The 25724-nt window shown below is 37.3% G+C and overlaps 1 protein-coding gene across 5 annotated transcripts in view; it reads left to right on the top strand.

Annotated features, from left to right (window-relative positions):
- Positions 1 to 25724, top strand: part of klhl29 (kelch like family member 29) — a 434041-nt gene that overhangs the window by 1310 nt on the left and 407007 nt on the right. The window contains exons 1-2 of one of the 5 annotated variants that reach the window (XM_030128388.1): positions 149 to 263; positions 19904 to 19972. The exons of 1 other annotated variant lie outside the window; for it this stretch is intronic. The gene's annotated coding sequence lies outside the window, so the exon portion shown is untranslated. Of the gene's footprint in view, positions 1 to 148; positions 264 to 19903; positions 19978 to 25724 lie in introns of those variants that run through there. 3 more of the 5 variants (XM_030128390.1, XM_030128389.1, XM_030128386.1) reach the window with 3 other exon arrangements.

Raw genomic sequence — 25724 nt, 5'->3', positions numbered from 1 at the left:
GAGCTCCGGCATGAGGTGTGTTACTATATATATAAATAGATGTACGGCCCCAACCTGACTGTCCGTGTATCTTCTCCTAAATGAATGTTCCCTGCTCTTGTTGGTGTTGCATTAATGGGATGAACATGTGGGGCCGAAGCACTACACACTTCCCACAGAATGACATTTGGAAACCTAGCAGGCTGTCGTGAACCGAGGTGAGGATTAAGGGCTTTAAAGTCCTAGTCTTCCCTGAGCAGGCATGGGGTTGTGCACCCGGCGAGGTAAGACAATGCATTTGCCTCAGAGCCGGGGCCAGTTAGTGGGGGTCTTCTCACCTCATCTGCTCTATATGATGGAGAATTGTCTCTGCATATTTAGAATAACCAGGCGGTGTAGGTGGATGATTACACAGCAACAGCAGCAACAGCAACAGCAGCAGCAGCAGCAGCATCAGAATAGAGAAGTGTGTGTGAGTGTGTGCTGGAGCTACACAGCCTCATTGTCAGGCAAGTCTTACGTCTGTTGAAGTATTGTGGTTTCTCTAGTTTGTCACAAGCGTCTTTGCAGTAAACTCAATCAGGGATAATCCTTCTATATCAAACATGATTTAGGTTGGCTTGGGGAACCGCTCTGGCCTGAGGAATTCATTTAGAAATTACCCCGAGGCATTTATCCTATTAGTAAAGGCCAAGCGAAAAACGACTTCTGTTGTTATGGTCAGCAAATTACAATGCTGCAGCTCAGGGCTGTGTATTTTTTTTTTTTTCTTCTTCTTCTTCTTTTTTTTTTTTTTTTCATTATTATTTTTTTTTTATTAAACAACACCCCATTTGCCCAAGTAGGAGATTGGCTTTGCAGTGTAAGGGGTTCATAATTTCATTGTGGTATGTGTGGGCTGCAAACACAGGCAAAGAAATAAGGGCAGCTGAAATGCTGTATATTCTTGTACTTGCTGTTGTGATCCACTGGTCTTGCCTCTGGTGATGGACTGTAGTTTAAAGGAGTGCAGAGCATAGAAGCTGTGCCAGGCTCAACCAAAAAAAAAAAAAAAAAAAAAAAAAAAGCATGAGCCGGAGAAATCCAGGCTCTCTGTTTTCATCTAACAGCAGTAAGATGAGTATAATGGTAGCTCGGCTGGCAGAGGCTTGAATGTGATGGAGCCATTTCCACTGTCTCTTTTAAGAATGTACATGTAATGTTTCTGTTTGTCTGCAGTCTCGCACCAAAGTGAACATAATGTCTGAATGTAGCTGCCAATTACACTGATTCTGATAGAACAGAGAGTATAAAAAGGCCAAGCTGGGCCATCCTGCACCCAGTCAGAGCAAAAACAGACAGCGATGATACGTTTTCATTTTGCCAGATAAAGATCTCCATGTTTTCAAGTTAAAAAAAGGTGTATTTTTTTCTTTCTAATCTCCTTCCGAGATCAATTTGAATGAATTTGCAGTGAATTTCAGTGCCAATGTATTCTGCATGTACTTTCAATACAAATAGTCAACATTAGTATTTTTATTATTATTATTGTTCCAAAAACATATTAAACAAAAGGTCCCGTGTTGAGCAGGAGAAAGATATAAGCCCATTTATATATATTTCTTTCATGCTGGATAGAAAAATCTGTTTTCTCTGGTTGCTTGGCTCAATCCATTTGTAATCCCCTGCAATTTAGAGTCGCGGAAAAAATTAGTAGACCATTAAAAGTCATCAAAAACAATGGTTATGCAATCAAGCACTAACTCCTGTGTGTATCATGTGACTAAAACAGACAGAAAAGAAAACATGGAATGCCTAAAAGCACTGTTTTTGTCAGTACAATGCCATAGCTGTTGATGTAAGAACTGAAGTGATTTTGGTTATTATCAAGAAAACATGGAAAATGGTCAGATATCAGCTCTGAAATTAAACTCTTACAAGCTATTTTTGTTATTATTATACTTGTCCAAACAAATGTATCTTTAGTTGTACAAGGCATGAAAATGAACAAGAAATTGAAGAAAACAAGGGTGGTCTAATAATTTTTTCCGTGACCGTATGTACAGAAATACAAAAAAGCAGCCCCCCCCCCCACACACACACACACACACACACAGATGTCGCCCTCTATTTTAATTGTGTGTGCAATCCTAGTTTGTCGAACATTCTCTTTGTGTTTCATTTGATTAGGCTATGTGTAGTTTGCAGAAAGACATCCCCACTTTAATATCTGTATGTGCACAGTAGATTATGTTTTAATGATGTGTCAAGAAAGGAACAATGTAGTGACACTAGCACAATAATAATAATAGAATGATGAAGGTGTTTTTAAAGTATAAAAATAGATAACTCACCATACACACAATGCTGCATCTTCAGCAATAAAACAGCATGCTTTTACTTAGTCGTTGCTCAGAATTTGCAGTTTAGCATCAGTAGGATGCCAAAGAAAATGAATACTTTACTGGTGATTTTTCATATCACTTAGAATGTAACCATGAAATTGCTTGAAGAGCCTCTTCAGCGGGAACACATCATGATGTCCCAATGCACTTAGAAACCATTGAGAATTCTAAATGTAATGGATGAAAAGAAGTACATCTACACAATAGCTACCTCCACTGAGCAGGTCATGTAATCATCCTTGTGTCTTTGTTAGTGCTGTTTGTGTGTTTGCTGGATTTGACGAAAACACCTGCAGCAGTTTTTTTGAAAATTGGAAAGGAAGGACACGAGGATATTAATCCATAAAGACCTAAACATCCACCATTGAACAAAATCATCTACTGATCGAAAATGTTTAATACTTGCTGATCCACTAATCGTATCAATCCATGTAAATAATTGGTGTAAAATACAGTTTGTCATCTTTTCATGGCCATCAGATATGACCCATTTGGACCTTCAGAGGCTCCGTAGTGAACGTAGAAACATCATCTTCTACAGCATTGATTCACCGGTAAAACCCATGGAGTTTAATAAATGACAATGGATGGAGACACAGTTATTTATATTTTTGCTTTTTTTCATCAGTTTTCTCAGTTTCTGATATGATATCCCTCAACTTTAATCTGAGCTTTCATGAACACCTACATGATCAGTAAATTAAATACAGGAAAATACATGAGTTTCACTGAAAAAATGCAAAATACAGAGGATAATTTAACAATAAATGTTGATAAATCACTTGATAATGGCTGGTGACCATCAGTAGATTGTCCTCACTGTGTTGTTTTGTCTGTCTTTCTTGTCACCTGCCTAGGTACTGCAGGTAGAAATTAGTGCTGTTGCTACAATCTGGCATATTTACAGCTGCAATTGTTGTAGATCAGGGGTGTCAAAGTCATTTCTTCCAGGGGCCATATTCAGCCCAGTCTGACCTCAAGAAAAGTAAAGTAATAGCATCATAACCTATAAATAATGACAACTTTTCTCTTTGTTTTAGTGCAAAAAAACCCATTAAATTATGAAAATATTTACATTTACGAACTATCCTTTCACAAAAAACATGAATAACCTGAAAAAACTAAAATTTTCTTTGAAAAACAAGTGCAGTTTTAACAATATTATGCCTAAACTTATAATTTGTAGAAGTGCATAAGAGTCAATGTTACACAAACATTTGGTAACAGGAATAATATTGTTAAAAAATTTGGAATTTGGAACTAAAATAAGAACAATTTCTCTTTCAGTTTCTCATTTGCACAGGTCATTGTTCTTCTTGGTAGTTCTTTGACGTTCAACTGGACTAGTTTTGCATCAAAAGAGCAAAACTAGTCCAGTTGAGCCTAGAACTACCAAGAAAAACTGAGTTGTCATTATTTATAGGTTATTCTCTTATTTTACTTTAGTTTGTATTGATCTGAATGTGGCTCCTGAACTAAAATAAGTTCAACTCCCTTGATTGTTAATATCTGCGATGTAATTTTTCCACTTCGCAAATTCATCCTGTGGGGCGGATTGGACCTTTTGGTGGGCCAGTTTTGGCCCCCGGGCCGCATGTTTGACACCCCTGTTGTAGATAAGATAAGATAAGATAAGATATTCCTTTATTGATCCCACAATGGGGAAATTCACAGTGTTGTTAGCAGCATAAAAACATACATAGACATACACATACACGTAAAAACAAACAGTCATATAAATTTTAATTAAAAAGTGTTTAAAAGGAGAGTGCAAATATTGTTCGATATGATGTAGTGCAAATGGTTATAAATATATATAAAAAAAAAAATAAATAAATAAATAAATAAATAAATAAATAAATAAATATATATATATATATATATATATATATATATATATATATATATATATATATATGTATGTATATATATATATATATATATATATATATATATATATATATGCAGGGTGGGGAAGCAAAATTTACAATATTTTGAGGCAGGGATTTAAAGACAGTGTATGACCAATTAGTTTACTGAAAGTCATGAGAATTTATTTGCCACAAGAAAACTGACATAATAGAAAATGTTTTTATTCTATGTGTCCTCCTTCTTTCTCAATAACTGCCTTCACACACTTCCTGAAACTTGCGCAAGTGTTCCTCAAATATTCGGGTGACAACTTCTCCCATTCTTCTTTAATAGTATCTTCCAGACTTTCTGGTAATAGTTTTGCTCATAGTCATTCTCTTCTTTCCATTATAAACAGTCTTTATGGACACTCCAACTATTTTTGAAATCTCCTTTGGTGTGACGAGTGCATTCAGCAAATCACACACTCTTTGACGTTTGCTTTCCTGATTACTCATATGGGCAAAAGTTTCTGAAAAGGTATGGATAATAGTGTTAGGTATGATTATGACATCAATATACAGGGGTTGGACAAAATAATGGAAACACCTTAAAAAATCAACAAAATATAATTTAATATGGTGTAGGTCCGCCTTTTGCGGCAATTACAGCCTCAATTCTCCGAGGTATTGATTCATACAACTTGTGAATTGTTTCCAAAGGAATTTTAAGCCATTCTTCAGTTAGAATACCCTCCAACTCTTTTAGAGACGATGGCGGTGGAAATCGACGTCTTACTTGAATGTCTAAAACTGACCATAAATGCTGAATAATGTTGAGGTCTGGGGACTGTGCCGGCCATACGAGATGCTCAACTTCATTAGAATGTTCCTCATGCCATTCTTTAACAATTCTAGCTGTATGGATTGGGGCATTATCATCTTGAGGTGAAGGTGTTTCCATTATTTTGTCCAACCCCTGTATGTTTGGTTTCAAAACAATTGATGTAGTGCCTGCTGAGAAAAAACAACTAAATGTTCATTGTAAATTTTGCTTCCCCACCCTGTATATATATATATATATATATACGGATTGAATATATACAACATAAGTGGAATGGAGGGAGGGTTGTTATTACACATTGTGCATTGATCTAATGGGAGCAGGACTGGTTGTCAAGTCTGACAGCAGATGATCCAAGATGTTCATTAATATGCATTGTCCCTAATAAATTAATAAATAAATAAAAAAATAAAGGTTAAATAGAGAAAAAAATCAGGGGTGGAAGATGGATTTTTTTTAATCTTTCAATTAGAGCAAATAGCATCTGTGTTTGGTGCTTCGTAAGCGTGGTTTCGAAATGTTCAAAGTGTCATTTTAACACCATAAGAAGTATTCGTAAATCAGCGTCTCATAGCGAAAATCAGTGCCGCATCCGCATTAGGTGTTGTTCACAAGTAGCTAAGTACAGTATGCTTATTAGGGCTCTAGGACTTTTTCTCCATTTTCAAGTGTGCTAAAGTGAGGATGGTAACGCTGTTAAAGGCTGCAAGAGAAAACCGGAGATTATCTGCACCTGTTTGAGACGACAGCCACATCCCAGCCCAGACTCTGTTAATTGTTCTGAAGTGGCACTGAAGACAACCCAGGTTTACCCCAGTGATTTAAGAAGATCCAGACTGTCATTGAGCACCATGGGTTGTAGGCCATGTTTATTACTGTCTGGAAGGTTTGATCACAGTGAGCGGAGGAGAACGCTTGATCTGCTTCGGCTTGGTTGCTGTATCATTTTTTTTTTTTTTTTGCCATCAGGAGCACCTATAAATAATTTGAGGTTTCTATTAAATGTAATATTTCTACTTCTTACATGAATACTTTCCGTAGATGCTGTTTCACTGCAGTGCAAAGGACACACACCTCGACTAAAAATGTGACCCCCGTATTTACCGAAGAAACTGATTTGTTGACACTTCAGACATTTTTAGTTGATTCGCTTTCAACAGAGGGCAAATCAGTATTCATGTCCTGATTTTATGATTTTCTTATTGGGTTTCAGTGGTGGTGATATCTTTTTATGACTATCCTGCTGAATATTTTGCATCAGAGGCTGGTACAAGGCATAATATACTTGCTAATGTACACAGGGCAAAAGGCCACGAGCGAGCGCCGTGCATCCCAAGCTCTTTAGACATCAGTGAACTATGAGAGGCAGTCTCTTCAGCTGCCCTCTGGAGCACAGTCGCTGAAGGGCCATGATGGTGGTGTCACATTTCTGAAAAGCCTGCAGTTTCCCTGTTCAGAGACCCAAATGGTCTCAAAATGCAATAAGTTCTAAACCTTCCGCTCCGTGGAGAGTTGAGCCTGTGATTTGTTCGTGTATGTGTGCCATTTTGGAAAAAAACTGGCTTTTGGCTAAAGATGTGATTTTCTACCATTTCACAGAACCTTTTAAATTTAGTCAGTATTTTGCAGCTTATGTTCAGTTAGATGTAATATTATGAATAGGCATGAAGAAGTTTTGAGAAAATTTGGCGTTTTAGTAAAGAAAATGTTGTAGTTTCATTATTGTTTATTTATTTTTTTCTTTTGTTTGCGGTGTGAGCCAGTCGTAACAAGGAAAATAACTACCCTTTTAGAATCCATCTAGTGTGAAATGTGTGCATTTGTTGAGAGCCATTCAGTAGCTGACATTTTATCCCATGTTATTGTGGCCTTAATATATATTTTTTTCATTTTATTTACTTTTTTTTTTTTTTTTTTTTTTTGTGAAATTGTTTCTTTATTTGGAATGAACATTTAAATTCACCAGCACATTAACATTGGTAATAACCATAACCAGATGGGGCTCATATACTTACTTAAAACAAACAAACAAACAAAACACTCTGATACAACTTAATTATAGATTGAACAATATATACAAAACTGTATATAGAAACCAAGGGGGGTTCATCTGTCTCCGCTGTCATAGAAATGGTCCTTGATTAGCAGTTAGAAATGAAATAAGAATGTTACAAAGAAAAAAAAATATTGCCAGGGAGATCAAATAAAGTCTGCTCTCGTGGGGGCTATGAATAAAATCCAGTTGTTCCAAATTTGGTCAAATTTGTCTTTTTGGATTCTTAATTGATTGGTCAATTTTTCCATCCTGTATATCTGGAGAATAATTCCAATCCAATCCTCTAGGGTGGGCAGAATCGGGCTAAACCATCTCCTTGTAATTGCTTTCTTACTTGCCACCAAGAGTAATTGCAGCAGCTTTATTTCTCTCCTGTTTTCCAGAAAAGAAACATGACCCAGGTACAGAATGTCAAAACTTAAGGGTGTTTGAATGTTAAAGACAGTGCTCAATGAAGCCTGAGTACCCCTCCAAAAAACCTTCAGTTTAGGACAATCCCAGAGGATATGATAGTGATTGGGAATAGTCGAGCCACATTGTCTCCTGCATGGCATGTGTGCATCTTCATACTTCTCTTGATATGATGTCTTGAAAAATCCAACAGTATGCTTCCAACAATGCTCTCTCCAGGCCATAGAGCTGGATGTTGTCCATTGAAAGGACCAGATGTTGTCCCATGTCTCATCAGAAGGCTGTAATATTTTTAATTTATCATTTTGGCTTTCCTGGAAGTAGACCAAAGATCCACTGCACAACAAAATGCTCAAATCATTAGAACACCAAGAGCCAGGACCAAGAGCCATATTTACTGATGTAGGCTGTATTTTTGAGGTATTACTAGACAAATATTCAGAATACCTTTTTAGTTTTAGTATGTGGTTTATTCTAGCAATCTGAGAGAAATGCAGATTTCTGCACCTCCTCTGGGTTCTGTTTTAGGCATTAGAGTGTAAGTGTAGCCCCGACTGTGATAGCAAACTGGCCAATCACGGGTCTTTTCAGAGAGAGGATGATCCTATTGGCTGTTGCACAAATGTGTACGCCCCCCCCCCCCCCCCGCTCATGTAGTGGTAGTGGCTTAAGAGACAGGGTTGAGTTGCTTGAAGATGGTGTGTATTTTCAATTTTCTTCTGGTTTTTTTTTTTCCTTCTTTGGCCTTTTTTTTATTTTTGCCCCATTGCAGCTATAAGTTGTATTTGGTTTCACGCATTAAAACATCCATTCCAAAGAGCGAAAACCAAGCCATTACTAACATTTTAATGTCCATACAAAAGGCTTAAATTCACTTGACATGTATGGAGACCCGATGAAGGGATTTGGTGTGGACCCGGGTCTGTGTGGCTTCTTCTCGGGGGCCCCTCTGTCTGTGGGGCTGCTGTGTTTCGAGTGGCTCCACAGGGGGTGGGTTAAGCCTGTTAGTCCCATATGATGACACTGCAGGTCAGCTGCAGCGATGGGGAAGAGATGGAAAAGACGTGCAAAGTCTCTTCTACCTTGTGGATCATCATTTCCACCACAGCTACTGCAATATTTTGTGGTTTACGCGGACTCCCATTAAGCCCAGGCTATAGGAATATTTCTGCTCTGTGGCTATTTGACAGCCACAGCTCCCCTGGCATCTCTTTTATGAACCTTAGTCATTTTAATAAGGTCTATTTTACTATCTTAACTCTGCTTTCGAATAAACATCATCTATAATAAAGTACACAATCTATTCTGGGCATGTGTGGCCTGGTATAAGAATATACCAGATGTTCTTTGAGAGCTGAATCACCCTTAGACGGACATGACTGTATTGTGTAATAATTTATTTGAAATTGAATAATTGAATCTGCCTTGAGGAGAATGGGAGCCTAAAGAGAGGCCTGCTGGAACAGGTTCTGAGGTGGAATGTCAGCCTCAAACCAGCTCTGTCTGCTTGAGGCAAAGCAGACTTCAAATTACTTCAAGAGGAAAACAAATTTCACCGGTCACTGAAGTCACTTGAACTCATTTCCCCTTGCTTTTCTATTCAGAAACCATGGGAAATTACAAGAAATGTATTTGAGGTTGGCTCCTGTCATCTCAGTGGTGCCACTATAGAGCGGTGGCACGTAGTTGCATGAAATGTTTTGCCTTTATTATTCTTCTTTTGTCTTAGAAAACAAAGAAAACACAGCATATAGAATACCTGGAATCATTTTGACCATTATTCATAACAAGGAATAACTGACAGGTCCTAAAAAAAAAGCATTTGTTTGCTTACCTCCATTGATATCAGTGCTTCTTTATCTTCTACCATGTATTTTATTTCGAGGCATCGGTTCTTTCTGCAACTGTAAAACTCTAAATCATTTATCTCTGGTGAGGAATGAATATGTAAATAGTTCACAGTTAATGGAAGTATACATAACAGCGACTTACAGCCATGTCTGATTTGCATACGCCAACAGTGCAAGCAGAAAGGGTGCTTTTGAGTTAAGAGGACACATAAATCATATGTTCACAGGAGGTGTGATGTGCATCTGTAATAGCATCCTATTTACAACCTGTTTGCCTTAGCCTGAATGTATTCTTCCAAGGACTAGAATAGCTTATAAAATATTGGCTCCATCCCAGCCACCTAATGCTATGATGCATGCACTCCAGCTTTGATTAATTCATGTTGGCAGTAGATTTTCCCTGGTATAAATACCTGCAGCACAATGGCCAGGGTCATTAATTGTATTTGGTAATTACTGCACGTCTTCTAAATGAAAACAGGCTGTTTGTATTTGCAGAGTCTCTGCTAGAATGCACTCTTACTGTCTGTCTGGATGGTCCAACCGCTGCTATTGTACGCTCCATGATGAAATATGAAATACTGCCACATGTACCACAGTGTCAGTGGGTTACCTCATTATAAGGGGTTTAATGGTTCTCCAAATCCGTGGTCCAGTTCAGACACTGGACCCTAGGCTGTGGGTTGAATAACCTTGAGTATTTTATCTTTTTTTTTTTTTTTTGTTTGGTTGGTTATTTAGGTGAGTATTAATAACAAAAATGTTGATAAACATGTTCTCAATTTAATTAACCTCTAGAGACCTGGCTATGAGTGTTTTGTCCTGTTTAGGGGACGAGAGTTTCACAACTTTATTGAAAAAATAAAAAATAAATAAAAATCCCTGCAAGGACATTTATAATAGAATTAAAAGTGTATTCTGAAAACATTTTTGCATCACGCTGTTTTCACTCAATACAATTTTTCCAGGTCAAAGAAGCAGAAACTTGTGCTTTCCTGGGTCTCAGGAGGTTAAATCAACCAAAATTTCTCATATTCAGTTTATACTAAGACTTGTCGTCAGATCATATGACCTTCTTTTAAGGTAAAATCACAATTTTCTCATCTTGTAAAATACAGGTACTTTGCACCCAAAATACTATTATTACCCATAGTTTTCACTGGTTTTCAAATGCTTAGACTGTGTGTCATAGCTTTTAGTTGATATTATCTGACTAGAAAGTTCAGTTATTGCATCTCTTTAGACCTAAATTATCATATTTTTGCGAATATCCAAATGACACAAACACACTTGCATTTTCCTGTACATAAAACTGAAGTGTTTCAATTAAATATAGAGGTTTTAGCTCAGTGTCATAATGAATCAATAAGGTTTTCACACTATTGTAGCTCTGAGGCCTCTCTGTAAATTGGACTCACTGCACATTGGAGTTAAATTTGTCAGCTTTACTGTAAATCTAATCATCACCTTATCAATAGCAGCAAAATGTCTCATTATACAAACTCCGCAAGTTGATATGGACTAAAACTGGAGGCTTTGGTGCAATCAGATACCAAAGTACTGCTATAAACTCAATAGGCTAGTAACCTGTGGAAACAGCATGAAAGCTACAAAAGTCATAGGTTAATGCAGTGCTTGTTGTAAAATACGGTAATTACGCTGATACAGGCATTGAAAATGAATGTTAGCTGCGATGGAAAGTAGTGAAAGCGTTGTTTTTCTTTTTCTTTTTCTTTTTCTTTTTTTTTAAATAATACCATCTATATGATGCCTCTGAAAAGTAAATCATATGATATGACAAGATCATTCAAAATCTAAAATTGAGAGACTGGCTGATTAACCCATAAGGACCCAGTGTGACTTCTGTGGCAGTTCTCAAATGAATTTTTCTCTCTATTTAACCTTTCCTAAGTCATTTATCACCATTTATTATAATATCATCCTCTGAATTTAGCCTTTTTTCCAGTGAAAATCATCTATTTTCCTGTTTTTAATTTAATGATCATGTTGATGTTCATTAAAGTGCAGAGTAAATTCATAGGTTATTATATCAAAACAGAAAAAATTGAAGAAGACTTTTTCAGTTACATCTATTATTAACTGAGCATAAACCCAGTGTCTCTATCCACTGTTATTTATGCAACTCCATGGACTTTACTGGTGAATCAATGTTGTAGAAGATGACGGTGTTTCCACGTTCACTACAGAGCCTCTGAACGTCCAAATGGGTCATATGTGATGACCATGAAAAGATGAATAACAGAATTTTACACCAATTATTTACATGTATTGATAGGATTAGTGGATCAACAGTTGTACTTTGTTTATTGACTTGGAAGGAATGTAACGGCTACAAAAACTTCACCTAGAATTGGCCACATTTTTGATATCTAGATATTAATTTATTTGCATATTATATATATTAATTTGATTTTGAAATTTACTGTTTATGAATTTTTTTTAGAAATTTGATAAATGTGGGACTGATCATCAGACCATGACTGTCTTTTTTCCTGTTAGGTGCTATTTTTTATTTCACTATATCAAATAAACTTTAAAGGGGTCATATTTTGCTAAACCCACTTTTATTATTCTTTATTACATTTATTTGTGTATTTGGACCCTAATAGTTAATAAAGTTTGAATATGAACCTTCCAGGTGCTGTAAAGCTATCTTTATATTAATTTGGGCAAAAATCAAGTGGATTTCTACAACCTGTTTTAATTTCTGCTTAATTTGTTACATCTATAACTAGTTACATCACGACAAGGTCAAGACTTCCGACGAACATTTCTCCGAGTACACCATAATTGTTTGTCAGCAGCAGCAGTTGTAGTCCATACTGAAAATATGTCCAAACTTCGAGCCGATTACCTAAAATGTTCAGTTTGTTGGTTGAATGGGACAGAGCAGCATGGTCAACAACCTGGAGGGGGCGGGGTGTGAAGTGGCTCATTTGCATTTAAAGGGCCAGCGCTCAAAAAGACCTTTCTGGTGTCATTATTCAGAAATAGGGTTGAAGATGGACCTGTGGAGTTGAATTAATGAAAAGTTCAGACCCAAGCATAGCATTTACAGTTTATATAGACCACATGGAAATGTTTTCAAATACATCATTCCATTTAAAAAGGCAAATATCACTCCTATAAAACAGAGGATCAGTAAATGACCTCTGTAAATACATTTGAAAAAGTATTCTCTTAACACTCCCACTGTCGCAAATTTGTTTTTGGGAGATGACGTCTTCCATGTACAGGTCCATCTTGGTACTTTTACGATAACGTACTGCCCCCCCCCCAACACACACACACAAACACATTTTTCTGCAGATACGGGGGGTGGGGCAGGAGCCTGATCCTGCCGTTAGTGGGGCTTTGTTCAAAAAAGGTGGAGAAACACCGCATTACATTATATTAGAAAACCATGTCACATTGTAATTATTTTTTTTATTTTGGGGTGCGTTGCCCCCCCTCCAGCAATGCCACCCTGTGCGACCGCACATAATGAACATGCCAGAAACTGCCACTGGACACGAGCAGTCATAACACATGCAGATGTAACTGTAATTTGTGATGGAAGGATGAGGCCAGGACTTGTGACTGTGGATGTTTGTATCATTGCTTCAGGCTTCAGTTCACAACCGTTACACACTGACAGAATATCAAAACAGAACTGCCTACACCAAGTGAGAAGTATTCCTTAATTTTTCTACCTTCACATATACTGCTGTGACTTCTGAAATGAAACTCCAGTTGCATAACCTCTCTTTACATCCTTACAGTTCACTGGAGTGAACTTAAGTCAACCAATCACCACTTATATCTGCAGCCCAGGAAATGAAGAGTGAAACTCTTAGAGAAGAAGTAAACTCCCGCTTGGAGAGACATGCACTGTTTCTGCCTGGTCTCTCTGCAGCTCTCGTATATTTTATGTGTTGCAGTTAGGGTGTTTTTGCATTCAAAGGCACACAGACATTTGGCTGCGATAAAACGGACCATAATGCTAATAAGACGGTGGCTGAAGGTGGCATTGTAAAGATACCTTTTGTCATTGCTCGGTGCCTGTGGCCACTGGTGTAATTTTATAGCTTTCCTGAGCAGACATTTCTATTTCTTTGCAAGATAGACCTATCCATTCCCCTTTCCGGACATGGTTTCATTACCACTTGGAAAAGAAGTCTTTTGATTTTATGAGAAAGATCTTTAAACGGTAGTTGCAACAGTCAGCGGTCCTTTGACGATGTGGCTAACACGAAGCCGCTCAGAACTTGGAGTTTTAACAGCGGTGCCCTGCTTTGTTTTCCTGGTTAAAATATAAATCTTTTATTTTGAGGCTAAGCATTCATTCTGAGTCAATGGGCTGCATGAAACGGCTCCAGCAGACTTTGGACAATGGAGCCAATGGTGACGGCAGCTCTGTTTGATTATTAATGGCGGGTCTCTATCTCTCTGGCCTTAATTGGTCTCTGCTGATTGCTGAGCATTCTGATTAAGAAATGCCATTAAAATTGATGTATTATGCTTCCAAGTGTTTTTCACAGTCAGATAGCTGCTTCAATCAATTGATAATTATATAGATGATTAATTGCCTGGCTTCATTTGGACAAGTTTACAATAATTGGTGTGTTATGACTGTTTTTTTTTCCTGTACATCCTGTGGATAAGAAAGAGTAACTCCATGTGCTGAATAAATTTCTTTACCACTGTGCTGGTGCCAGTAATCACTTGCCAAAGTTCAGTTCTGCTGCCTTATCCAGATTGTCTAAGAGGTTACTACTGAGTGTTGAGTATTCATCTATGAGCTGCTTTTCAATTACTGTGACAGTTGCTCACTTTAAATGACACTTAGTTGTGACTGTTTGGCTCAGACTTCACGTGAAGAATCATGGATCTGCAATATTTATTCAGAGATGGAGGAAAGAAAATCTAAATCTGCATAGAAGTCAATTAAGTAGTTAATGATCTTGCTTTGTTTAACAGACTTAATGGAAAACATTTCTAATTTCATGGCGAAGTAAACAGTTTACTCTTGTTTTGTTGCTAAAAAACTCATTCTATTCCATTTCGGCTCAGTTTTAAAAGCGGTCATACATATTTATATATGCACAAGCCTAATTGTGTATTAATACAGAGCACTGTGTCACTGGAACTTGTATCATGAGTGTTTTTGTGGTTTAATTATAATCTTACTTTGTCAAATGATAAAATAGAGGTGGCAGTAGAACATAATGTATTCAGAGAAAATATTCATTAAAACTTTCTTTTTACGAATATTTTAAATTTATGCATAGCTGTACATTTTCCAACTTTAATGAGATTTCACTTAGCATTATTTTGGCAGCATTACATAAACAGCCATATGTCAGATGCTATTTTAAACTGTGTGCAACAGCAGAGGCTTCTTAGCTGCATAAACTGATGGTGGAAAGAATTGGTTTTATACCAGCAAGCTACTGTCTTTTATCATCCTCTCGAGAAGGATTTGGCAAGGTAGCTGTTTCCATTCTTGCACAATCATCACAATGGAAATCAGACTTTTTTTTTTTTTTTTTGCGTGGAATAAAGAAACATGCCTTCATCGACCATTTTTCATTTTAAAAGGAAAAAATCCAGTCAAAATAATGTTCTACAGACTATTAAGTCCAACGTGATGTATGCGACTTGGAAGTCAGACTCAGCAAAACATGATGAATGAGCATTCAATAACATTTCACTTTTAACACTTTGAAAAGGTTTCCCCTGTCTGCTTTTCCTCAGACATATGGCTCTACTCCGCAGCCCATTCTCACAACTGTCTATATCTGTCTGTATATTATTGTGAAGGCGAGCAGATACCCTTTTAAAAACAGTTTTTGGCAGCGCACCTTAAGCAGAGACAGTTAAAGCGGAGATGAGAAATGTACCTGGGCGAGCACAGATGGCGTGATTGTGCCAGCGTGCTAACAAGCAGACACAATCAGAGGCTGTCGGTGGCGCTCGGAATGCCTTGCTCAAAGATACTTGGTCTCCTATTGTACAGTGTCACATGGGAGTTTGACAAAAAGACAAATTCCACCCTTGGATTTCCTCAGAAAGCTGCATTTCATCAAACTCTACCCAATGAAGTGGGTTTAATTTGGCGTTTTTGTCCTCCACAGTTGCCTCGTCTGCCTCTACTTAATGCCTACCATTCCCAGACTTTGACGGACCCCCGCTAGCGTTCATCAGTGTGAGATTTTCAGCTGTGGATCATGGGTCTAAGTTGATAGAAAAAGCAGTAATTTGTTCTTGTTCTGACTCTGGTTTAGGATTCTATCGAAGCTGAAGTTGACAAACATCATCAGATGTAGTAGAAATTACAAATGGACAGATTAATCATCCAATACGACACAATATTGGTATCGGCAGAACTTGGCTCCGGTAGTAGCTGATGAATTTTTTTCTTTTTTCTTCTCTGGAATTATTGATTTTAACCCTAATCGCTTTGGACTAGTTCTACCTTTGGGCCTCTGGTAATTTGTAATAATTGCGGTGTCCGTTTTTTTTTTTCTTTTTTTTTTTTTATCTTAATCCCATGTGATTTGCATCTGTAATGTAATTTGCGATGGAGAAATTCTACTGCACATGCTCTACACCATTTCAACAGAAACAGAGGTCCTGTGATGGTAATACCCTTTTGCAAGTCGACATCTCTGTCATTTGTAACATTTTTTTTTTGTTCCCACCGCACATTTATTCAGCCTATTTCCTGGTTGAGGACTATGGCAGCTGCACTGATGATGATAAATGTAAGTTTTTGTAGCTGAAAGTGGTTTAGATGGAAATTCAGGAGGCTCATGTCCCTTTACAGCGTGGATGTTCACTGAAAGAGCAAACTTAAATCCTTCAGAAAGGCAAGATCTTAGAAGCCATGTCTTAGAAGGAACTTTTTTTCTCTTTCAACAGTCATCTGTAAGTGTTGAGCCTTGACATCAGAAATTTTGAATTCAATTTGAGTAAAAAAAAAAAACAGATTTCGTTCATCTCTTGCAAATGTACTGCATGAAACAGATGGGCCAGATCAAGGGAAAATGAACATCAGTGTCAAAAATTAAAGTTTCACCTGTCATTTCTCAAATAGGCTCATTTTTTTATCTTAAGAACTTTATTTTATGGTACTGTTTACAAAATTTCAGTATCACTTGTAGAAACAAAGCTATAACTAATTATGTAAAGTTATACTTCTGACATATTAATGCACTATTAACTTTAATAATATTTTTTCTTGCTTGTATAAATAACAGTCTGTGAATCTGTAGGAACTAATTATTCAGCAGTACAAGAATATAGAAAGGTTATGTACAACAAATTATTTGTAAAATATGCACTGCTATTAACTGTATATATCACTTCAATTGTCATATGTATGTTAAATAAAAGTTTTTTTTTAGCATATTTATAGTGTTTTAGTTCCAGCCAAGTCTTTTATTCTGACACTGAAGAAAGTGACAAACTGCTGTCCCTGTGTCACAACATATTTAAACATTTTTATCCAATATCGATCACAATTATAGTTTAACATCAGAGCTAAAGCCCTATTTTTCATTTAAAATCAATTTCTTATGAGAACAGCATGTTTTATACATTTGCATGAAGTGAAAACAAAATTAATTTTGAGTCCCTGTGTCAGGCAGCAGTAATTTTAGCATTTTTACTCAAAATTTTATTTCTGTATATTGTAACGTGTCATGTGAAAGTACTTACTGAGACCTATTCATACATGTATTAAACACGGAGATAAGTTATTTAGTTTAAACACAGAGACTATTGAACATGAAATGTGTCCCTCTGTCACTGCTTGATCTGTCCCAGATGTTATGTGTTAATTCTGAAATCACTGGAGTTTTAATAATCCAGCATGAAAAGAGCCTTAGAAGGGACATAACAGTTCAAATGATATTGCCTCTTTGATTTCCTAGTTTTTTAAAAAAATTATTATTATTTTTACTCCGCCCTCTGAAGGGCAGACAGGGGTTATTGTTTTTGGTTCAGTTTGTACATTTGTTTGTTTGTTAACACTCTAGCAGCAAAATTTTTTGGGTGTATTCATACCAAATTTGGTTTAGAGATTGCCAGTGACCCAGAATAGATCTCATTACATTTTGGGAAAAGTAGGTTAAAGTTTAAATTTTTTAGAAATTTTTAAAATCTTTTTTTTTTTCTCCCATTTACTTATAATGGGCGAATTTTCACATGCATAGAAAAACATCAAATTTGTTTCAATTTACTTCAAACTTGGCACATATATAGAGGCAGTTGATATGTTGACATTAGCACACGCATAGACATGATGACATCAGCTGGATTGATGCTGAAATAAGCTACAATATACGTGAGGAGCGGGGTTTGTTGTGTTTGGCACCACTTGTTTAGTTTTATATACAGTTCCAGATTTTTTTATTTAATGCTTTACTTACATCTGAAACATAGATTGTAGAGAATTAGCATATGATAGAACTGTGATACCACCCACTGGGTTCTGAACTGCTGTTCTAAAGCCAGTAGTTTACATTTGTGGCTTTTTGGAGCATGAAGTGACCATATTTGGACAAAAGGGTTGGAATTTTAGTAAAAAAACAAAAAAAAAAAACAAAAACTGTAAACTTCTTGATATTTTTTTTTTTTTTTGATTTAGTGATTTATTCTGAGCATGCAATGAAATGTAACATATATGCGAACAAGCAAAACATGCGTAATAATGCAAATATCAACAATCATAACAATCTTAGACAGAAGAACAGCACAATTGTTCCATTTATGCCCGAAAAGCAAGTATTCAGCAAGTATTACATAACAAAATCACTTTACACTTCTGTTATTGGAACTTTTTGATCACACTTAAAATGGAGGTGTCCGTCAGTGAAAAATACATTTTATTAAATAAAAAACAACTCCAACAGTCATCCTACAGACCTGTCAATCAAAGCCCAGCACGGCAGACAACCTGAGATCTAACTAATGGAGAACAATGTTAAGATGGACCAACTGATGACATGTTAGACGTGTAACCCTGAAATATTGCTTGTCTCACCAGGGCTGTGGGTGAGGCGGGTTACATTGGTGTTCTTGGCGGTGATATGTTTTGCTATCTTCCGTGCCAATAATCACCAAACGGCAGGACAGGTTCAGCAAACTTTATTGCCAGCAGCTCAGGACAACATACACTGCTCGCGCTCCAACATGGACTCAACTATCGTGTCACCCAAAACAGATCGTACCACAAACAATAGGCAGGAACCAAAATATTAAGAAAGGCAAGAAGAAACATAATAAATGAATATATAATATAAATTGACTAAATAAATGATTACAACATAAACAAATGTCAAAATAATAAACAAAAATTAATCATTTGGAAGTAAAATAATATTCAAAATAAAATAATATTCCAATTAAATGTTACAGACGTTCCAAATGAGACGGATGAGACCAGAATGACCCTTGGGGGGAAAAATAATGATGTAGTATTTTTAGAGTGAAGTTCAATGTAAAAAACACTATAGGAGCCAGAGAACCCCATTGGCTGTCAGTGATATTACAACTTTAACTTGAACTTTATTCTTCTGTATTGGCTTCAATAAGAAACTGATATTATGCATTAAAGTTTCTTATTAACAATGGGAAATAGAATTGAATAATCGTCTACTAGCTTCTTTGTTACTACATCTACTTCTTGCCCACATTATTCAAAGTCACAAAAACATGTCAGGAAAAAAACATCAGTTATTCAGAAGTGAGGTTCTTTTTTTTTGCCACATTGAGTTTCATTTTTCCCATTTACTCTGACCAAGTTATAATTCAAAGCAGTCAAGGATGTCTACCAGGTTCTTTTGGTTGTGTTGTCCTTGATTCAGACAGAACAGTCTCCCACAAACACTCTCACACACAGAGCAAGATGTGGTATCTTCCAAAGGCTGCCACCGTGGAGGAGTCAGATGATCGCTGTTCACAAACACCAGTGCTGTTGTTACATTCGACAATGAAGGCCTTTGAAGTGTCATCTCCCAATGCGAACCCTCTCCTTTGCCGTCATCTTAAAAAAAGCAGAGCCTTCAGTTTTGCATATAATTGTAGTAATTTTTTATTTCCATTCAGCAAGTTTTTTTTTTTTTTTTTTTTCTTTCAGTCCCGAGAGCTTTTTTAACTCCAGCCGTATGCCTTCAGTTTGACCTTTTCTGCCGCTGAATTATCCGCCGTTGACCTCTGATTTTCTCTCAGGACAGTCAGAGAGTTATTGATAGGTTTTTCACTGTAGCGTCTCTCTCTGTGGAACCATCTATCTGTTCTCTAGACCAAAGCTCACACTAATAAATCTCTTGATGCAGATTGTTTCAGACTTGAATGACTTGTTTTTTGTTTTTTTTTTTTTAATCTTTGTGTGAAGAGATGCCTGAATTTTGTCATTAACAGATGGTGAGCAGGAGAATATTAAGGCCAGATTTATAGACGTTATCATTTCATTTTCTGTTTTAAAGCTTCGCCATGTTCACCAACTGTTATTGTTTCTGCAGGTGTAGACAGCAATACTCAAAAGATCTAATTTGTCTGTGATGAGCATCCCCATCCACCAGAGACCAAAGGTACGGTAAGATATGAAAAATTCATTATCTTATATCCTAATAAACATTTTATCATACCACAGACAAGCCACACAGTGTGATACCGAGGCACATTAAAATATGACTCAGTGTTATTGTATCCCTTCATTTTATTGTTTTCCCACTGAAACTATATTAGCCAATTGTCATTTAAGTAATTTTACTAGCACTGTTTTACAATTTAGGAGTGTTTCTTCATGAAAAGAGTGGATTGTGTTGTTGAAACCTGTACAGCCTGACAAATTCCAGTTTTCTTATCTTAATGTGCAGTACTTGATCCTTTGATAGAGCTCGCTGTGTGTAAGTGCACGTTCAGTGATGTTGGCCTGGTTTAGTGGGGGGTTGATCGTCTGGAATTATTTGATATACGGCGTCATTAATTCTGCTTGACTTCCCTGCCGTGTCCAGAAAATGAGCTATGTCTGTCTTTGTTTCTCCTCCCGCAAAGATCTTGCAATTCTGTCAGCGAGGAAAACCAAGTCGGTCTCCGAGCAATTACAGGGTTAGAGTCTGATCTCAGGTCATTAAGAGATAGGATTACTCCTGGACTGCAGGACCCCAGGAATGTACAGACCCCTCTGGTGGTCTGCTCACCGCTGATGAAATAGAATTGAATTAATGGGGTTGCCCACTGCGAGGACTGATTAGAACGACATACTGCCTTTGATCCCTCAGCGAGGTGACCAGGCGTGGGCGCCACAGGCATGCGTGGGGAGGGGGGGGTACGGCTTTTGTGTCTGTGTGTGTGTGTAGTAGTGTGTGTCCGTCCTGGGTCAGTGCGTCACTGATGAACAGGACTCATTAGGAGCCGCTTTGTAGGGGTTCAACCCTCGCTGGGGGGCTTCAGGTGCAAGAATTCTGCAGTGTTTGGTTTGTGCTTTATGGACTTTTTTCTCATTCTTCAGCCTGTTTGGTTCGAAGCGGTGGTGGTCCACACTGCCTTCGGTTTTCACAGCTTTCCAAATTAACTGTAATGCTGCATATTTTTTACAAATCCTCACCTGCGATCACACCCACAGCTTGTGTTCTGTAGTGTTAGGCCCTAATATGCCAGGGTTTGTTGTACCAGTCCCACCTCAACATTAGTGACACAGCCGTCCACCTACACTCTTAGCATCGGGAAGGTTATTTATGAAACAGGAAACAGAATATCCACTACCCTACTGTATGCAACCCAATACGTTTGGATTAGACATGCTTCAAGCTGATTAATCCTTAGGGGTCTGAGCCTATTTTGGCAGTTTTTGAGTACTTTTGATTTTGCCTTTATGTACTATATAAAGAAATGTTTACTATACCCATGTTTGGTATCTTTTTTTTCAGCACAACTTCATCTATATCATCTGCCTATTATTTTTTCACTTTAACGTACTATATCAACACAAAACGACAAAAAACATACAAAAATATAAAATCAGATTTGAAAAATGTATATAATTTATTGCATAAATAACACACAGATGCTTAACAAACCTTTTCAAAGACTTTAAAGTAAATATTGTTTCCAAATCTTAGGTATGAAAAATTAAAATTGTAATAAATTAAAACTATACTCGAATATTTGACATAAAAGCAAATCTTTACATAGGCGTTTTCTCCAGTTTTCTCACATGCCCCCCGGTCCTCCCGGTTTCCGCTTCCAGTTTCCACATCTGGTTCAGGTGGGGGCCATCCTTACCCTTACCTGTAATGCTAATGCAGTCTGTGGATTAGAATCTGCAAATTTGGCCAGTTTTTTGTGTTTTGAAAAAGGACAAAAAATGACGAAGATATGGTAAGAAATATAATGCTTGCTTTATATCGCTATAAATAACGCTATATGGCTTGTTTGCTTCGGTTTCAAAATGTCACATCTCCGGTTGTATTCGCTCTATCATCATCAAATAAAAAGTGGCAGAGTGTTTCAAGTCTGCACTTTTGAATGCAATTGTCCCAACTTCCGACACTATGACGTGTTGAAAACGTCATGTGATTCAGTCAGGGGGCCGTGACCGTGGACCCCTAAGGGTTAATGAAGCTGAAAAGTCCTGAAAACAAACATTTAAACCGGGCAGTGTAAACCTTACAACAGCACTATTACTGTCACCCTTCTTCAGTAGAACCTAAATTAAAATTGGACGCTTCACAGGAGTAATTCTGGAAGGGAAATATATTTGAGTTTTTAGCAATGAAAACTGCTCTCATCCAATAACATGGTTACTCGCAAGTCGCAGCCAGGCATGAAAGAGTAGGATCCCTCCGAGCTGTGTGCATGGATTTGATTGGCAGATGAAGAAGCAGTGCAAATTCTAAGAAGAGAAACAATCAAAAACACACTGCCAAATGAATGGAGCCTGACAAGACACAGAGACAGCTCCTCATGAACCAGACTACCCTTCATGGTTTTGCACTCAAATTTGCCTCGGCGGCTTTGCTGACCTCTGTTGTCCAGAAATATGTGAAAGATATGAGAGGATGCAAAGGAACAGAGAGGAAATGTTACAGATACAATGTGAGACCGTAGTGATAAAATGGTGGAAAAGTTCAAGTTTGTCATAATTATGTCTTTTAAGGCCATTATGTTTATGTTTAGGCATTTGGCAGATGCTTTTTTCCAAAGCGACTTACAGGGGAAAACCAATGAAATCAATCAATCAAATTTTATTTATATAGCGCCAAATCACAACGAAAAAGTTATCTCATGACACTTTATATATAGAGTTGGTCAGAACCAGACTCTAAGCCAATTTACAGAAACCCAACAGAATCCTCCAGGAGCAAACACTTATGACTGGTGACAGTGGTGAGGAAAAACTTCCCTTTAACAGGATTAGGATTTTCATATACAGATATGGATCAAGTATCTTTCCAAATACGTGTGAAGTGTTCGCTTTACAAAGTTAATAGCCGTATTTAAATTTACTCAATAGCAAGCAACATAAATGAACATGAAAAATAATCTTGACATAACTAAAATTCCAAAAACAGAATATCAATCTATATAAACTTTTGAATGTAACCACTTTATCATCAACAGTTTACAGTTATGGTTTTTGGGGATTTTTACTATTGATGTCCTGATCTGGATTTTTTTGCCTCTGATCCGATTTTTTTTAGGATTAGTTTTGCCGATACTGATATGGACTTTTTACAATGAAATTTTGATTTAAATTTGGAGTCATTATTTATAGATTATTATGCTATTATTTTACTTGAGATCACAACTGGGCTGAATGTGGAACCTGAACTAAAACAACTATGACACTCTTGACTCTTAATAACTTTAGTATAATTTTTGCATTTTCCAAATTCGTAATGTGGGACAAATTAGAACCTTATATTTTCCACTGCTGTAGTGTGTCTATGGACAGGTCCATCCAGGTATTATATGGGGGTGCATTCGGTGCCGTGCATTAGTGATGTGAAGCGGGTTAGTCACGGGTCAGGTTGGGGCGGGTCAAAAGAATGTCAGTTTATTTGCAGGGCGGGTTGGGTCGGGTCAAATAATTCCACAAAAGCCCCACAGGTTGAAAAAAAACAGACTTGCGCATCACAACCGGACGTCATAATGAATACAAGCACAGAGTGACAGTGAAACTTATAGACGCTTTACTAGTTCCTCTAAGTCACAGGTGTCAAACATTTGGCCCGGGGGCCAAATCCGGCTCGCCACAGGGTCCAGTCCGGCCCTCGGGATGAATTTGTGAAATGCAAAAATTACACCAAGATATTAACAATCCTTTTAGTTCAGGTTCCACATTCAGAACAGTTCAATCTCAAGTGGGCAGGACCAGTAAAATACTATCATAATAATCTATAAATACTCACAAATCCAAATTTCTCTCTTTGTAAATGTAAATATTTTCATGTATTTACACTAAAACAAAATATAATTTCACAAAAAATGTGAATAACCTGAACAAATATGAACAACCTGAAATGTTTTAAGAAAAGTCAGTACAATTTTAACAATATTCTGCCTGATATTAAATGTTTTGTGTATTTGTAGTGATTTGAAAGTTATAATGAACATGTGTAAATGATAAACTGAGGCTTAATATTGTTAAAATCACACTTATTCTTTCAGTTTGTTCATGTTATTCACATTGTTTGAAAGGATAGTTTGTAGATGTAAACATTTTCATTGTTGAATTTGACTTTTTTCACTCTAAAATGCAAAGAAAATTTTGGAGTTGACATTATTTAAGTATTATTATGTTGTTATTTTGCTGGTTTGGCCCATTTCAGACCAAATTTAGCTGAATGTGGCAACTCAACTAAAATGAGTTTGACACCCCTGCTCTAAGTCTCCTGTTGTTGCGCAGCTTTTCCTTATGTCTGGAAACTTTTATTTGAGGGGGCAGGATGTTTGTCCCCCCCCTTCCCAACCCGGGCCCGGATTGGCCCGATCTCATGACTTAAATCTGATCCGATCTTCTAAAAAATGCCAGATCGGCAGCCGATACGATCTGTAGATTGGATCGGGACATCCCTAATTTTTACATGTAATTAGCAACTGCTTAACACTGCTTTCCTCATACATGTGAATGATGCAGAGTTTCAGGTCATTTTGAGGGAGGTGTGTGTACCTTTCTGTTTGCCCAAAAGTGTGGTTTCTTATTGTAAATAGTCTGTTTAGGAAAGTTTTTCACCAAATGGTGACAAATGACTTCAAACTTAGTACCCAATTTGATCCCACACACCCAACCCATCTACCCACTAATCGAAAATGTCAATGGGAATATCCTATAGCCAGTGGTTACCCGCTGGCTATAAGGTGTCACCATCCGTCTGCACATACCCATAAAGCTCGGAGTGGTTTGGGGTTTTTCCATTAGCTGCTATGACTGTTCTTACTCCAAACAAACTGCACCACATTTTGCTTGGAAAGGGACACAGGCACGTATTTTCAGGCAAGAGAAGTGTGGTTATTTGTTGCCAAGCCAAATTTGAATACTGCTGTTCTCATTTTTGCTAAATAGAGCGACTGATCACGGGGTTGTTTAAACCACTTCTGACACTCGTGGTGTAAATGTGCACCTAATTACAGTAGCGTGAGAACCAGGAAAAAAGAAACACATTTTTTACAGTAGTAAAATTACAAATCCGAGTGATCAGAATGACCTACTTTCTGCCAAAGATGCCTCCTACATATGAGTTGGAACACACCACACAATACATTTTTTTTCTACCACATACCTCGGAAAGTAATGGTCATCATCACCCTTGTTTGCCCAGCAGTGTGTTGTTTACGTTGGGCCCCCAGACGGTAAGCTGGAGCTGTCTGCCGGAATCATTCTCAAGGCCTCCCCGAGTAATGATAGATGACAAGCTTCTGCAAGGAGGAAAACAGGTCTCCTGGTAGCATGCAGAGCTGCACAGACAAAGGTGCCATCAGCTGGCAGCTTACCTGCTGCACTCGTTGTGGAGGAAGGTTGGGGGTGGCAGTGAATAAAAGACTGGAAAGGACTGTGCCGCAGCTAATGAGAAAGAAAGCCACATCTCCCGTTGAGTAGAGCAGTAAATTACGGTAGGGCTCATGCAGTGACTTTGTCCTCTTAGTAAATACTATTAAAACCAATTGGACATCTTGTCGTAGCCACTCAAGGAGCTCCAATTTGACAATTAAAAACCTTGAATTTACCAATAATTTATTTGACAATTACCTTTTTTAATGTAAGAATAATTTGGCAGGGTCAAAATCTTTTATCTCTCACCTTTTTTTTCACAATTATGGTAACCTGCAGCTTAATGC

This window comes from Sphaeramia orbicularis, chromosome 24 (assembly GCF_902148855.1).
Source record: "Sphaeramia orbicularis chromosome 24, fSphaOr1.1, whole genome shotgun sequence".
NCBI classification, from domain to species: Eukaryota; Metazoa; Chordata; class Actinopteri; order Kurtiformes; family Apogonidae; genus Sphaeramia; species Sphaeramia orbicularis.
This window is presented reverse-complemented; position numbering and strand designations above follow the sequence as displayed.